Source organism: Panthera pardus, unplaced genomic scaffold (genome assembly GCF_024362965.1).
Source record: "Panthera pardus isolate Hobbes unplaced genomic scaffold, ASM2436296v1 HiC_scaffold_11, whole genome shotgun sequence".
Lineage (NCBI taxonomy): Eukaryota > Metazoa > Chordata > Mammalia > Carnivora > Felidae > Panthera > Panthera pardus.
The window spans coordinates 13,131,040-13,144,860 of NW_026526666.1; positions in this window are offsets into that span (position 1 = coordinate 13,131,040).

Here is a 13,821-nt window from a genome sequence, read left to right on the forward strand (position 1 = left end):
AGGGCAGGGTAAGTCTCTAAGGAATTTGGAAGCAAGGTTTCCAGAACCTTGACGGGGCATTTACTATTGTCTAGTAAAACATTAGCCGTGAGACCCTTCAGGCATACATCAGGGAACCATATTTTTGGAAGATGACTGCTAACAAATATCTTGGGTGGGGGTAGAGATAAAGGAAGTTTCCAAAGGGATTTTTTTTATATGTTAAAGAAGATTTAAAGTTTTTTTTTAAAACCTCCAATCCTGGAGGTTGGCTCTGTCAAGGTAAGGATGACTTTTGCCTCCAGAAAAATATTAACATTGCCTCTAGCAGTTGAGTTCCTGGGGGAAGGTCACCCCTGTCCCAAGTACGTGTCAAGTAAGTTGCAAGAAAGTTTAATTTTTTTTCTATTTCTTTTGCCTTTGTTCTCCAATTCAGGAGTTGGTGTCAGAATCCTAAGGACACAGTCCACTCTGACACATGATTGAGATGCAACTCTTTATCATGTCCCTTGATCCTCACACCCTGTGAGATCATCATTAATATCCCCATTTTTGTCCCGAGGAAACCAAGGCTCATGGAGGTTTAGTGACTTGGCCAAAATAACACAGCTAGCAAGTGGCTGAGCTGAGCCTCCAACAGAGACCCAAATGCACCCTGAAACAGCATAAAATCCTGTCTGAGGATAGGTGGCCTGGCTTATGGTTCGTCGTAAGAACCCTACGTACCCAGGGAGCTTCGGAAAGGTATTCCCAGAACCTGGAGCTTAAGTCATTTTCAGGAGAGTCAAACAGCTAAAAATGAACAAAAATGGATACATTTAGCCACTTATAAAAAGGACCACTCCAAATGATGGTTCATAAATGTGTAATGAAGAGATTGGGAAATACCCAAGTCCGAGAAAGGTGACCGGGACCAAAAAGGAGTAGAGACTTGTGCCAACAACAGTTGTCAAACTGACTGATGAAAAAGGTATGGTGACTGAAATCTGTGGTCTGCCTGGAACCCAGAAGATGCCTTCAAAGGAGAAAACCAGTCAGTGTGTCTCCAGTTCCACCTGAAGGAGACACTTTGGCTCTGGAGAGGGAGACACTGCCATGGGCCAGGCAGAGCTCATCACAATTTCCAAAGACTTGTGAAAATGTCCCTTGGCCCTGTACTCACTGATGATTAGTTTTCTAGGTTAGCCTGATAACAGAAAGGATACAGCTGCTAGGAATTGTCACCCCGTTTTACATTTGCCTTGGGTTCCTCAGACTCTTAGGAGTTTAATGATTGTGAATCAGTCTTGAGCTCTGTCGCCTAGGTTTTTTTTTTTTTAATTTTTTTTTAACGTTTTATTTATTTTTGAGACAGGGAGAGACAGAGCATGAACAGGGGAGGGTCAGAGAGAGGGAGACACAGAATCCGAAACAGGCTCCAGGCTCTGAGCTGTCAGCACAGAGCCCGATGCGGGGCTTGAACTCACAGACCACGAGATCATGACCTGAGCCGAAGTGGGCCGCTTAACCGACTGAGCCACCCAGGCACCCCTGTTTTTTTTTTTTTAATGTTTATTTATTTTAAGAAAGAGAGCGAGCAGGGAAGGGATGAGAGAGAGAGAGAGGAGAGAGAGAGAGAGAGAGAGAGAGTCCCAAACAGGATCTGCACTGCCAGTGCAGAGCCCGATGCGGTGCTCAGATCTACGAACCATGAGATCATGACCTGAGCTAAAACCAAGAGTCAGAAGCTTAACTGACTGAGCCAATCCAGGCGCCCTCGTCTCCCGATTTTATACTGGCGTCAGGTTCATCAGTATCTTATACATTGGTCATTTTAAGTCAATACCTCTTGAGCCTGAATGACGACGAGAATGTTTATGAATCCAACATCTGGAACTGCAAACCAGAACCAAGGCCATCCCTTGGTCCACAGCAACCCTGTGAAGGTGCCTCTACCTGGGAGACCCCTCCACCCCAGCATACACACAGGACGTCTGTAATGAAATCCCTCACAGTTCAGCCTCCCGGCCACATAAGCTGCAGAGTCGAGTGAGGGTCATGCACAGGTCCCTTCAGGATGTCCCGTGAGAACACTGGGCTCCCTGAGGGGGAAGCACAAAATGATACAGAATTATTGGAAGAAAAGAGTGTCACAGGCACTCAAGCACCCCAAAGTAGAGGGAAGATAAAAGAAAGCGTTCATCTTTTTTCCTACCCATGGTCAGACACTTCCTAAGTCCTGCTTCTCCCCCTAAAAAGAGCAGGAAGTATAAGGCAACAGGTGACATCAGAGTCCGGGCACAGGTGGATTTGTAAATCCTGGAAGCCACCGGGGGAAGGCAGGCAGGCAAGGCGGGGGCCTTCAGTTCCACTCAAGGGATGACAGCTCCCTTTTATATCTCTTTCTCCCTTCTGGGATTCTGGGAGTGATTGAGATAATTTACCATTTAATGTGGACAGATGGCTTAATTAAACTAAATCGAAAGGCATCACAGAGGTTCTGGGCGTGTGAATGACTGGGGGTGGGACCCTGGGAGCCACCTGCCAGATGTGTCGTCGCCCTTCGCCAGGTAGGTCTCCTGCTTGGTCCTGAGGCGCCACCGTGCAGAGTACCTCCGGGGTGGCCTGCTTAGGGATCCAGGATGCTCGCTTCAGGAGCGGGTTCCTCCTGCGGCCTCTGCCAGAGCAGCCTGGGCACGTCCTGGCTCATGCTTTGACAAAGGCCTCTGGTTTGTGAGAGCTCTCCAGGTCTAGGGACAGCAACCGCCCAAGCAGCTGGCATGACGGACCCTCGCCGAGGCTGGATGGGTGCTGGGTGCTCAGTCGGTCACCCAGCGGTTGAACCCAACTGCCTGCCCTCAGGGAATGTGTGGCAGGGTGGGTATCCCAAAGTCCTGGGCCTTTACAGGCAAGGCCTAAGAGATTCTAGTACTTCTCCTGAATTTTATGGATGAACACACTGAGACCCAGACAGGGAAAGAAACGGGCTCACCGTCAGCAGCAGAAGCGTGAGAACCAACTTCCCATGTCCTAAGAGCGCATGCGCGCACACGTGGGTTCATGTACGTATCGGGGGGAGGGGATACAGACAGTAGGGCTGCTCGAATTCCTCCTCCCGGCCCCGTTCGCGTGTTCCTCACTTGTTGGGGTTCCTGCCAGAAGGAAGGCCGAATCCTTTCCCATGTCTGTGGTTATGTCTGAAGGAGGAGAGGGAGCCCCCCAACAGGCAATGACCTTCCAGGTTCCACCCACTCCATTCAGCCTCCCGCCTGGAGCTTTACAGTCTTTGGGAATGGACCCCAGCGGGCGGCCCTGCGTGGTTTCCTGGGCGAATTCTACTTCCACAGCTCGTTAACCTATCCTGTCTGAAGTTGGCAAGTCTGGGGCAAGAGACCAGCAACGAACCACCCTCTTCTCGATCCCACTGCCCCCAAACATCTTAAAATGATTGTCTTGGCCCAGAGCTAGGGAAGTGATGAAGTTTCCAAACCACAAGTTAACATTTCGTGTGGCTCGTTAGCCTCGTTACTTTGTGGACCAGAAGCCCCCTCACCACCCCCAGGGGAGCCTGAGTCTGCCACCTGAGTCCGATGCCCTCGGGAGGATCCCGGCAAGGATGCCCAGGGCGCTGTCCTCAGGGCTGCAGCTGTTTGCTTCAAGGGGGGCTCCAGGAGAGGCTAAGCTGAGGGTGACACAGGAGCTCAGGGGTCTGTGTGGGGCTAGGAGTTCCCACTGGGGATAGTAGGGCAGTGGGGCAGGGGGTGGGTGACAGATCAGTAAACCAGGAGATGCTGGGGCAGTAAGCCAGGACGTTACAGCAAATACTCGACCCCCAGGAGGAGACAAGCCACACGCGCTTGGGGAATCAGAAAAGACTGTTTATTGCACGGGTGCCGGCCCAGCGAAGTCACCTCCAAGGGCTGGGACCCGAACTTTGGTATCAGCCTCCTTTTATGGCTGGGAGGGCAGGGGGTTGAGAGACGAAAGAAAAAGGAAAGGGGGCCCTTATCGGTGGTGCTCTCAGGGCAGTTGGTGGAGGCAGGAGGTAGGCAAGATTACAGAAGCCAAAAGTATGCAAGGAGAGTATCCAGCCTCAGGCATCTGGCTGGCCCCTTTTATCTTGTTTTTACTAGCTTTTCTTCTCTAGGAGATGATGGATAGAATTGTTATATAAAATATACAACAACCAATTAAATTTGAATTTCATATAAACAACAAATAATTCCTTTTTTTTCTTTCTTTTTTTTAAGCAAGCCCCAACATGGGGCTTGAACTCATGACCGTGAATAATTCCCACGAAATTATTACATGCCCAGATGCACAACTAGTGGGAGACGAATAATTACTTAGTATAAATACATCGGAAATAGTCCATGGAACATGGAACATATACTTATATTAAAAAAAAAAAAATCATTCAGTGGGGGGGGGGGGCGCCTGGGTGGCTCAGTTGGTTAAGTGTCCAACTCTTGGTTTTGACTCAGATCATAATCTCACAGTTGGTGAGTTCAAGCCCACGTCAGGTTCTGCACTGACAGCCGCAGAGCCTACTTGGGATTCTCTGTCTCCCTCTTCCCTGCTTGCTCTCTCTCTCTCTCTCTCTCTCTCAAAATAAATAAATAATTTTAAAAAAATCATTCGTTGTTGATCTGAAATTCAAAGTTAACTGGCCAGACTGTTTTATTTGCTAAATCTGTCAGCCCTAATGGGGTAGGGGTGGGGGTGGGAAATGGTGGGGCGATGGACTGGAGAATGGTAGACAGTAGACTAGGGGATGGGGGGAGGGTAGTAACCAGGGATCATGGGCCAGTAGACTAGAAATATACCCCATCCTGGAGTTAGGTACTGAGAGCCTATTTCCCATCGAGCCCAACTCCCAGGTACCTTTTTCTGCCTTCCCTAGGGTCTCAGGCCCTCAGCTGCTCCCCTGCCACTCCCACCCTTGGGGTTCCTCTCTCCCCGAACTCAGAGCGACGGACTGCCAGGCTGCTATCTCCTCCCACCCAGCCATTAAGCACAGGTACCAACTCTTGCTGTTTGAAGGGTTTGTGAGTGCCAGCTTTGGAGGCACACTGGCCTGGGTGTGAGTCTGAGCTGAGTCTCCCACTAGCTGTGCATCTGGGCATGTAATTAAACTACTCTGAGCTTTGGTGTCTGAGAACTGAGGGTAAAATGAGAGCCAACCTGCTGTGATCACCTAGTGGGTTAATATTCATAAAGCTGTTAGAACCTAGCACTCAGTAAATGATAGCTTAAAATGTATAAAGCCCTCTGATGACTCCGGGGAACCAGGAAAGGGATAATAACAAATAACAAACACGGCAAAGTTCCTCAAGTGCTCACTCATAGCCATCACGTCTCTCTCAGAAATAATGGAAATGGGGGCACTTGCGTGGCTCAGACGGTTAAGCCTCCGACTCTTGATTTGGGCTCAGGTCATCTCACGGGTCATGAGTTCGAGCCCCACGTCGGGCTTCTCACTGACAGCTGCAGAGCCTGCTTGGGATTCTCTCTTTCTCCTCTCTCTCTGCCCCTCCCCCACTCATGTTCTCTGTCTCTCAAAAATTAAATAAACATTTAAAAAAAGAAAAAGAAAAAAGAAATCATGGAAACCATCATTACACAGTCCCCTTTTATAGCTGAGAGTAGGGTTCACCAGAGTGCCTTTCCTCCTTCCTTCCTTTCCTTCCCCAGGGCTGCTCCATTCTGCATTAGCCCAGGAGATGAGCTTTGGATTAGGAGCCACACACACCTACTGCCAAGCAGGCAGTGTGCATCTTAGGGAGACCCCAAGCTGGGAGCTCTTCATTCATTCAACAACTTTTATTGAGTGTGTATATAGTGGGAATAGAATAGTGAATGAAACAGACCTTGTCCTTGCCCTCATGGAATTTATAATCTAGTTGAGGATCTCATCTCCCAACGCTTTCCGTCTTTAGAATTGTTTCTAATGTTTGTATTTGAAAGAGAGAGAGTGTGGGTGTGTGTGCATAAGTGGGGGAGGGTCAGAGAGAGAGGGGGACCGAGGATCTGAAGTGGGCTCTCTCCTGATGGCAGAGAGGCGGATGAGGGGCTCATGAACCATGAGATCATGACCTGAGCTGAAGTCGGATGCTCAACCGAGTGAGCCACCCAAGTGCCCCCCAACCCCTGCCATTTTTACTTGAATGCTTCAGAGACTGGCATAGCAAATTGGTTAAAACGAGAATGCAGTCTGATCCACGGGAAGTGGCTGTGCTGTGTTTAGTCATGCTCCAGTTCAATGGGGTAAGTTTTGTGGTTGATTAGTAATGTCTGCCATGGGTGCGAGGGGAAGAAGTGATACCACATGGGCCATTGACATGAACATTGAGCATCTCCTTGCATTCTGAACCCTGGGACAAAAGCTTGTAGCTTGAATATCTGATATCTTCTTTAGGACTGTGAGTCCAAATTCTCCAGAAGGAGTTAAAGAGCTTGAGTCCCCAGCTCAGGGGAAGATGTATCTTCAGAGCAGGCAAACCTAAGTCCCAAGGGAGGACAGACATGGATAGTAAAGTAAGATTGCGCTCCTGGGCGCCTGACAGGCCTGGCTGACAGATGGGAACAGAGGTCACTGGACAATGAGAGAGATGTTGCAGTGAGAAAAGTCCAGTGACAATGATAGCCTAGCTGACTGATGAAGCGAGGCCATCATGGACTCTGTCCCCACCCTCTTCCAGTTTCCCTAACTGGGAATGGATTCCTTGATGAGCCATGTTCTGAGGACACTGGGAATGACAGATAAGGTGGCAGCAGACGGCGCTGGGTCTTGGCTTAGAAGGTGAGCCCCGCGAGGTAGGGATGAAAGCAGATTCCTTCTTGATCCCCGAGACACGTGCCTTGGAGCCTTGCCGTCAAAACTTAGGAGGTCCAAATTACACATGCTCATGTGGGTTTTTAATACTCACGCAAAGAGGCGGATATTTTTATAGTTTGAGGGGAGCTTAGAGATCATCTACTTCAAGGTGTCTCAATCTAGACCCTATTGACATTTAAAAAAAGTTTTTTTAATGTTTATTTGTGAGAGATAGAGTGTGAGTAGGGGAGCAACAGAGAGGGAGGGAGACACAGAATCCAAAGCAGGCTCCAGGCGCTGAGCTGTCAGCACAGAGCCCGACGCGGGGCTCAGGCTCATGAACCGTGAGATCATGACCTGAGCCGAAGTCGGATGCTTAACCGATTGAACTACCCAGGCACCCCTAGACCCGCACGAGACTTCCCGTGTACTGTAGGATGTTTAGCAGCGTCTATAGATGCCAGTAGCTTGTACTGTTGCCATATTGTTACAACCAAAAGTATCTCCAGATGCTACCAAATGTCCCCTGGGGAGCAGAGCCACCCCTGGTCAAAAACCACTGACTCAGATCATCTCGATTTATAGATAAAGAAACTGAGGTCCAAGATGTGGCCTGCCCAAGGAAATTCTGGCTTCTTCTTTGGTGATTCTTCCTAGAGAATTTGTCTGTAACACCCCCACAGTGCATCTTGTTCACATGCACTTAATGTAATCATACGACGTATAGTACAATCACATAAAAACTTTTAGAGTTGACCTACATTAATAAGAGGAGAGTCTGCACCTTCTCCTGGGGGCCGGGGGCGGGGGGGTGGGTTGCGGTGTGGCTAGGGCCAGGCCATCCTCAACATTGCTTTCCACTCAGCCCTTCCTGGAATCCAGTTTAGAGCAAAATGTACCAGGCTTTAAAGATGGAAACGTTGTCCCTCTCAACCCCCCAGGGTGGCCCTGCTGCTTTGAAAGTCAGACTTGACTGGTCTTGGTATGGGGTGGGGAGGGGGGGGAAGGGGGGGGCGGGGAAGCAGGAGCTAGGTTTCACCAGGAAGGGAGGAACTCCAAGGTTAGTAGCCATTGAGTTATTTCAAGGGGCGGGGGGGGGGGGGGGGGGGGGGGGGGGGGGGGGGGGGAGGGGGGGGGGGGGGGGGGAGGTGACTGAGTCAGAAATGTGGTGGGGCGTCCATTTCACCAATAAATCCTGTTTTGTTTCTCCTAAAGAAAAGAACATCCCACTGTTAATTTGTTAGAGCTCGGAATGCCCGTGGCATTCAAAGTCGCACAAGAAATAGCATTACATTTCTATTATCTTCCTAATGCAGACTTCAAGACGTGTTCCTGCTAGGCTAGTTCACATTGCCAGCTAAAAAGCAAGCAATTTCAAAGGCATTTTGCTGGCCCTGAACATTTTTAATGATGTGTTCTTTCTTGACTTCACTTATAATATCACCTCTATCAAGTGAGCCTGAGCCCCTACGAAAACCATTTCAAGTGAGGACGGATGGCTAAATTTAGTCTTTGCCAGGGGGTTGGGGGTTGGGAGGGGGCGTGGGTAGGTAATGCTGAAAACAGAGGCTTCAGAGGAAAAGGAGAGTTTATAGGTCCTTTGCAGTCTAGTTAGACTTGAGTCTCTACGTAATTACAAACGTGTGAGCTGTATTGGTAAATACACATGACCCAGGTCTCAGCACTGTTGAGAATTTACTGGAGGACGCCTGTTATCAGCTCACTTTTGCAGCCCCCCCCCCCCCCCAGCTGTTGGGGCCGTTAGGATGCTTGCTTCCATGCTGCATTGAGTACAAGATGTCCCGCGCTCTCTGCCTGAGGATGCTGCGCTTTCATTTAGATGCACTAGAGGACTAACTCACGCCAACTGACCTCCTAAGAGCCTGATGGTAAATCAGAAATGTCACTCTCCAACAGCCTGGAATCAGGAGTCGCCTGGATGGTATTGAGGCAGAATGTGGGGCGGCAGATGCGTTTATGCTTTTAATGGTCAAGATGTTGTGCCACAGGAGCCGAGCACGTATATCTCCGGTCTAGAAGAATTCTTGCCAAAGAGTCCAGGTACCCGTGGGAGTTGCTTAGGGCTCCCTCGTCTTCTGACAAAGCTAGAGACAGTGATGCTCATTGGCCTTGTTTGCCTGGATGCCATAAAAACCACTATTTTCTTCTAACTCATTCCTCATGGACACAGGTCACAAAGCATGCATTCAGTTCTTAGTGACATATTAGTGTTGGGAGTATTCAAGTCCTCTCTACGACTGGTTCGACTCTCAAATGTGGGTGGTTCTCTCAGAAACCTTAGAGCATCCAGTGAACTTTGGGACAACAGGCCTTACTACTGATTGTACTTCCAGACGAGTGGCTTTATCTGTAAGTCCTAGGACACCTCTCTACAGACATCGCTCACCCACACCCAGAGGGTGTGTGCTTTGAGTTCTTTTCCCATCATGGCTTTGGGTGGTTTCACCCACATTTCCCACCCTTCCTGGGTCTTCTTTTGTGAGCCAGGAGCTCCATGAGCACATATTTCCCCCAGATTTACTGGTCATGGTCATGTTGGCCATCAGTGGACAAAGAAGAACGACACAGTTCAAATCCACAGCCCGGACCCTCTGGCCAATTAATTCTCCAGTCACTTCTCAAGTGCCAGGCTCATCACGAGTCTCTGTGGGGGGAAAAGAGGTGATGTTCCAGAGTTTCTGTTCTTTCTGGACACCTCCCCTCACAGAAGAAACTGACCGAGATAAATAACTCGCACAGAAGACAAACCATAATAAAGGCTTAGTTGTCGTACCAACCAACAAAGTACTAACGTGTTTGTTTCCCTCACTAAACTGTGAGAAGAAACTGTGTCTTATTTCCCTGCTTCCTCGGCCCCAAGCTGAGGGTCAGGCTCACATTTGTGCACAATGAATGTTTCTGGAAAGAATTAAGGAACTGGTTGAGGAAACATGGAGCACTTCATCTCTAGGGGCCAGGCCAAGTCCATGAAAGACACTTCTCTAACTAGATGCCCCCTTCCAGCTCCTGGGTTCATTTTCTCCGGGAGACTTTCTGTGCAGTCACAGAAGTAAAGCGTTCCTCCTTCCTCTCTGCACTCAGCTTCTTAATGGTCTCTCGTTCTAAATCTCCACGGGGAGACTTAGATAGACACCATCACCAACTCCAGGGCCATCCCTTGGAGAGTTGGGAGTGATCATTTTTATAATACATGAAATCAGATTACATAAAGATAAAGGCATTTTAAGATGGATTTGCTGGATGCAAAGGAAGAAAAGCACTCATGCAGCTCAAAACAAAGGATGTAATTATCGTAAGGTTACAGGGCAGCTCGTAGACACAAAGTATAGCCCAGTCTCTTGGAAATTGAATCTAGGAAGTTTGAACTCTAGGACTCCAGGCAGACACTCTTTCGGATTCTCTTTCTCTGAAGCCTCGATGGCATCTCATCCATTTACATGGGTGTGCTATTTTAGTCTCTCCAGCTTACTCAGAAAGCGTCTCCGCCTCCCCATAACCTTCGCTCATTCACAGCTTTGGTTCCTGGGTAAAGTCCCCAACTCTCCATAACCGTTGAACTGTGGTTCTGTAGCCCTTGTTTAAAACTCTGATTTGAACGGGGGAATCTGATTGGTTACTGACTAGCCGATAGATTGCTCAACACTGAGACAGGGTCTGATTTTGATCCAATCAGCTGTAGCTGGGGCTCTCAGGGAACAAATGTGGCAGCCGGGGCCTGTCCCTCCAGTAGAGTTGATAGACTAGGACAGATGAGAGAGACAGAGACAGAGAGAGATATATCCAGGTACCCCACAGCAAAATTACTATGTCTGGTTACTATGGAGGTCATCAAAGGTCCAGAACTTTAGGGAAAATTGTGTCAGGAAGCGGAGATCTGTCCTGGTCCTGATGTTCATAAGTCAGGGGAATGTAGGGTAATTATGAGTGATTATGTGGTGTAAGCTTCAGGTCACTGTGAGCCGTTTATATGTAAGCAGAGCTTTCTCCTCCGCCTCTGGCTGCCTCCCTGAGTCACTGTACAGCTGTCAGCAACAGGGAAGATTCCAGAAGCATGTGGCGGGACAGCCTCTTCCCCCACTCCATAGCCCACCCCCTTCTGCCATACCCTAAACTGGAAACAGCGCCACGTGGCTGTGTGTTTCCTGGCAAAACCGGGCCTGACTGTTTCCAGGAGCAGCTAGCCCACTTTTTGTTGGAACGGTTTTTCTAAAGAAGGAGACAGGTGTCCATTTTCACCACACTCTCCGGCTGAAATCCGTGGAGCCGGAAACAATACCAGTGTAGCTGCTTTGGCTAGAAATATACTAGTCCAAAACGATCCGGATTCATTTTTAGCTTTTTGCTCTTTAAGAGCTTTCTAGACTAGAGTTTCCTGATGAGTTGCCAGGATTCTGGATTCAAAACCGCTCTTGAAAGAGCCCAGAGACCGGGCTCCAGTTTGGTCTCTTCTACTTTAACTGTGTGACCATTGGCAAGTCCCTTCCCTCCTCGCCCTGGGCCTCAGCTAGCTCACCTGTAGGAAGGGAGAATTTGGAGTAGATGATCTATCTCTACGGTTCTTTTCTCCTTGACCATCTCTTGCCCAGCCTTTGCCAGGGCACACACCGGCACTCAGCCAGCCTCCCCTCGGCAGGAATACAAGCTGAACCCACCGCCACCCCATCTCTGAGGGTTTCATTTCTCTCTTCTCTTTGCAAAATTTTTCCAGCTCTCAGGTGGAAAAGGGCCACCTCTGGCCCTTGTCAGCCTGTATAAGGGGAACAGAATACCTTAGACTCTGGAGGGCCAGTCATCAATTTGTTTTTCTGCCTATCTCTACCGCCCCCCCCCCCCATGACTATAGTCCTCAGCATCCCTCCACTAGCTCCCAAGCTCTCCTGAAAAGATCCTTTAGGAGAGTTCCATTCAGCACCCCAGTGTGTAAATCTCCTGAAGGGCTGATCTTCCACATTAATAGACCCCTTCGTTGTTCCAGAACGTGTAACTGTGAGTTGAGGCCACAGCAGAGCCAGGTCTGCAGGGGATGTGGGAGGCAGTGTGGCCACCAGGCTGGGTCGGGCCTCCTGCCATCAGGTCGGCGGTGGCTGCCCTCCGCTTGTCGGGCTGCATCAGAGGCCCCAGGCCTGCTCCGGCAGGCACCCGCTGCCGTCCGGCAGCCGTGTGTCTCCCATCACATAGTGCCTCTGCTCGCCTTCCTCCTCCAGAGCTCTTTCTCTGGGTTCCTTTGCTCCCCTTCCCTTTTGTGTTCACCCCCTCCCTTGAGCGGTTATCCCACTAAAGAAGCCCAGCGCACCGCACGGACAACTCACAAGACTCTCAGGGAGCACGGGGATCCAGGGCCACCAGGCCGTTGGGCTGCCTCTCTCTCAGTCCACCCTCGGTGTCAATATCCCCTCACCCAACTCCTTGGCTTCGGTTTGAATGTTACAGATAGAAACAACTATCCTTTGTTGCAGATCCCTCTTAATCCTGCCGGCTTTACATCTCCCCAGTAGCTTGCCCCTGGGGAGCCACGGGCCGCAACCATCACTGTGGGGAAGGGACAACCATCACTGTGAGGAAGGGAGTGAAGATAATAGAGTAGGCAGCGCCCTAAGAGAAGGGGATCAGAGAGAGGCTCTGAGGGCAGCACCAAGAGGCGTGAGAAGAGTGGGCACTGCCCCACGTCTGCAGGGGAGTTGGTCGAATCACAGGTTTTTGTTTTTATTTTTTTTAAGTTTACTTATTTATTTTGAGACGGGGGTGGGGGGGGAGGGAGAACACAGGCAGGGGAGGGGCAGAGAGAGGAAGAGACAGAATCCCAAGCAGGCTCCGTGCTGTCAGCGCTGAGCCTGATGCGGGGCTTGAACCCGTGAACCGTGAGATCATGACCTGAGCTGAAATCGAGAGTCAGACGCTTAGCTGACTGAGCCACCCAGGCGCCTCTGTTTTTGTTTTTTGAATCACAGGATTTTTCCAGGTGAGATGGGTGGGGCGTGAGTAGCTCTGTCCTCTAGGAACTGCCTAACAACCTGGAAAGCATTCATTCATTCATTCATTCACTCACTCGGGTAGGTGGTAAAGACTTAGTGAGCTCCTCCCCTGATGTATTCTGTGTAGGCAAAATAGAAACAAACAGACCCCATTCCCTGCCTTCTAGGATGCCACATGAGGGAAAGAAACAGAAATGGAACATTAGACTACTACGTGGCCCCCTCCTGTGGAAAGGGAGGAGAGAGGGCTGAGGGAAACCTGTGATACCTAATTCCAATGAGGGCATGGGGCCACTGGATCTCTCGTACATTGCTGGTAGAAATGCAAAAAGAATCCAACCACTTTGGAGAACAGTGTGGCAGTTTCTGGGAAGTTAAATATATACGTACCTTGCCGTTCAGAAATCCCAGTCCTAGGTATTCACCTGAGAGATGAAAAACGTATGTCCACATCAAACCTCTACACAAATGTTTATAGCAACTTTATTCATAGTTGCCTAAAACTGGAAAGAACCCAAATTGTCCTTCAACTGGTGGATGGATAGACAAGCTATGGTCCATCCTTACTTGGGAATGCTACCTAGCATTAAGAAAGAAGAGATTCGTGATAACGTGCAACACCATGGATGAAGCCTAATAGGTTTGTGCTGAGCTTAAAAAAAAAAAGAAAAAAAGAATATGCTGAGGGAAGGAGACCAGGCTCCAGATTCCATTTATGTGACAGTCTGGAAAAGGCAAAACGACAGGGAGGAATTAAACCCATCCAGACTGACGGTGGCGAAAGGCTGGGGCTGGGTGGCGGGGTTGACTACAGAAGTGTGCGAAAGTACATTTTGGGGTGACGGAAGTGTTCTGTGTCCTCATTGTGGTGGTGCTTACATGACCCTACAGATTTGTCAAAACTCACTGAAGTGTGCACTAAAAGGTATATTTTGACCTGTGTAATTTACACCTCAATAAAACTGGAAAAACAAAATACCATGTGGTTTCCATACTAGGCTACAGGAAGGCCTAGGGGGGCACTGGCTTCCTCAGAAGGTGGCCCTGACCTGG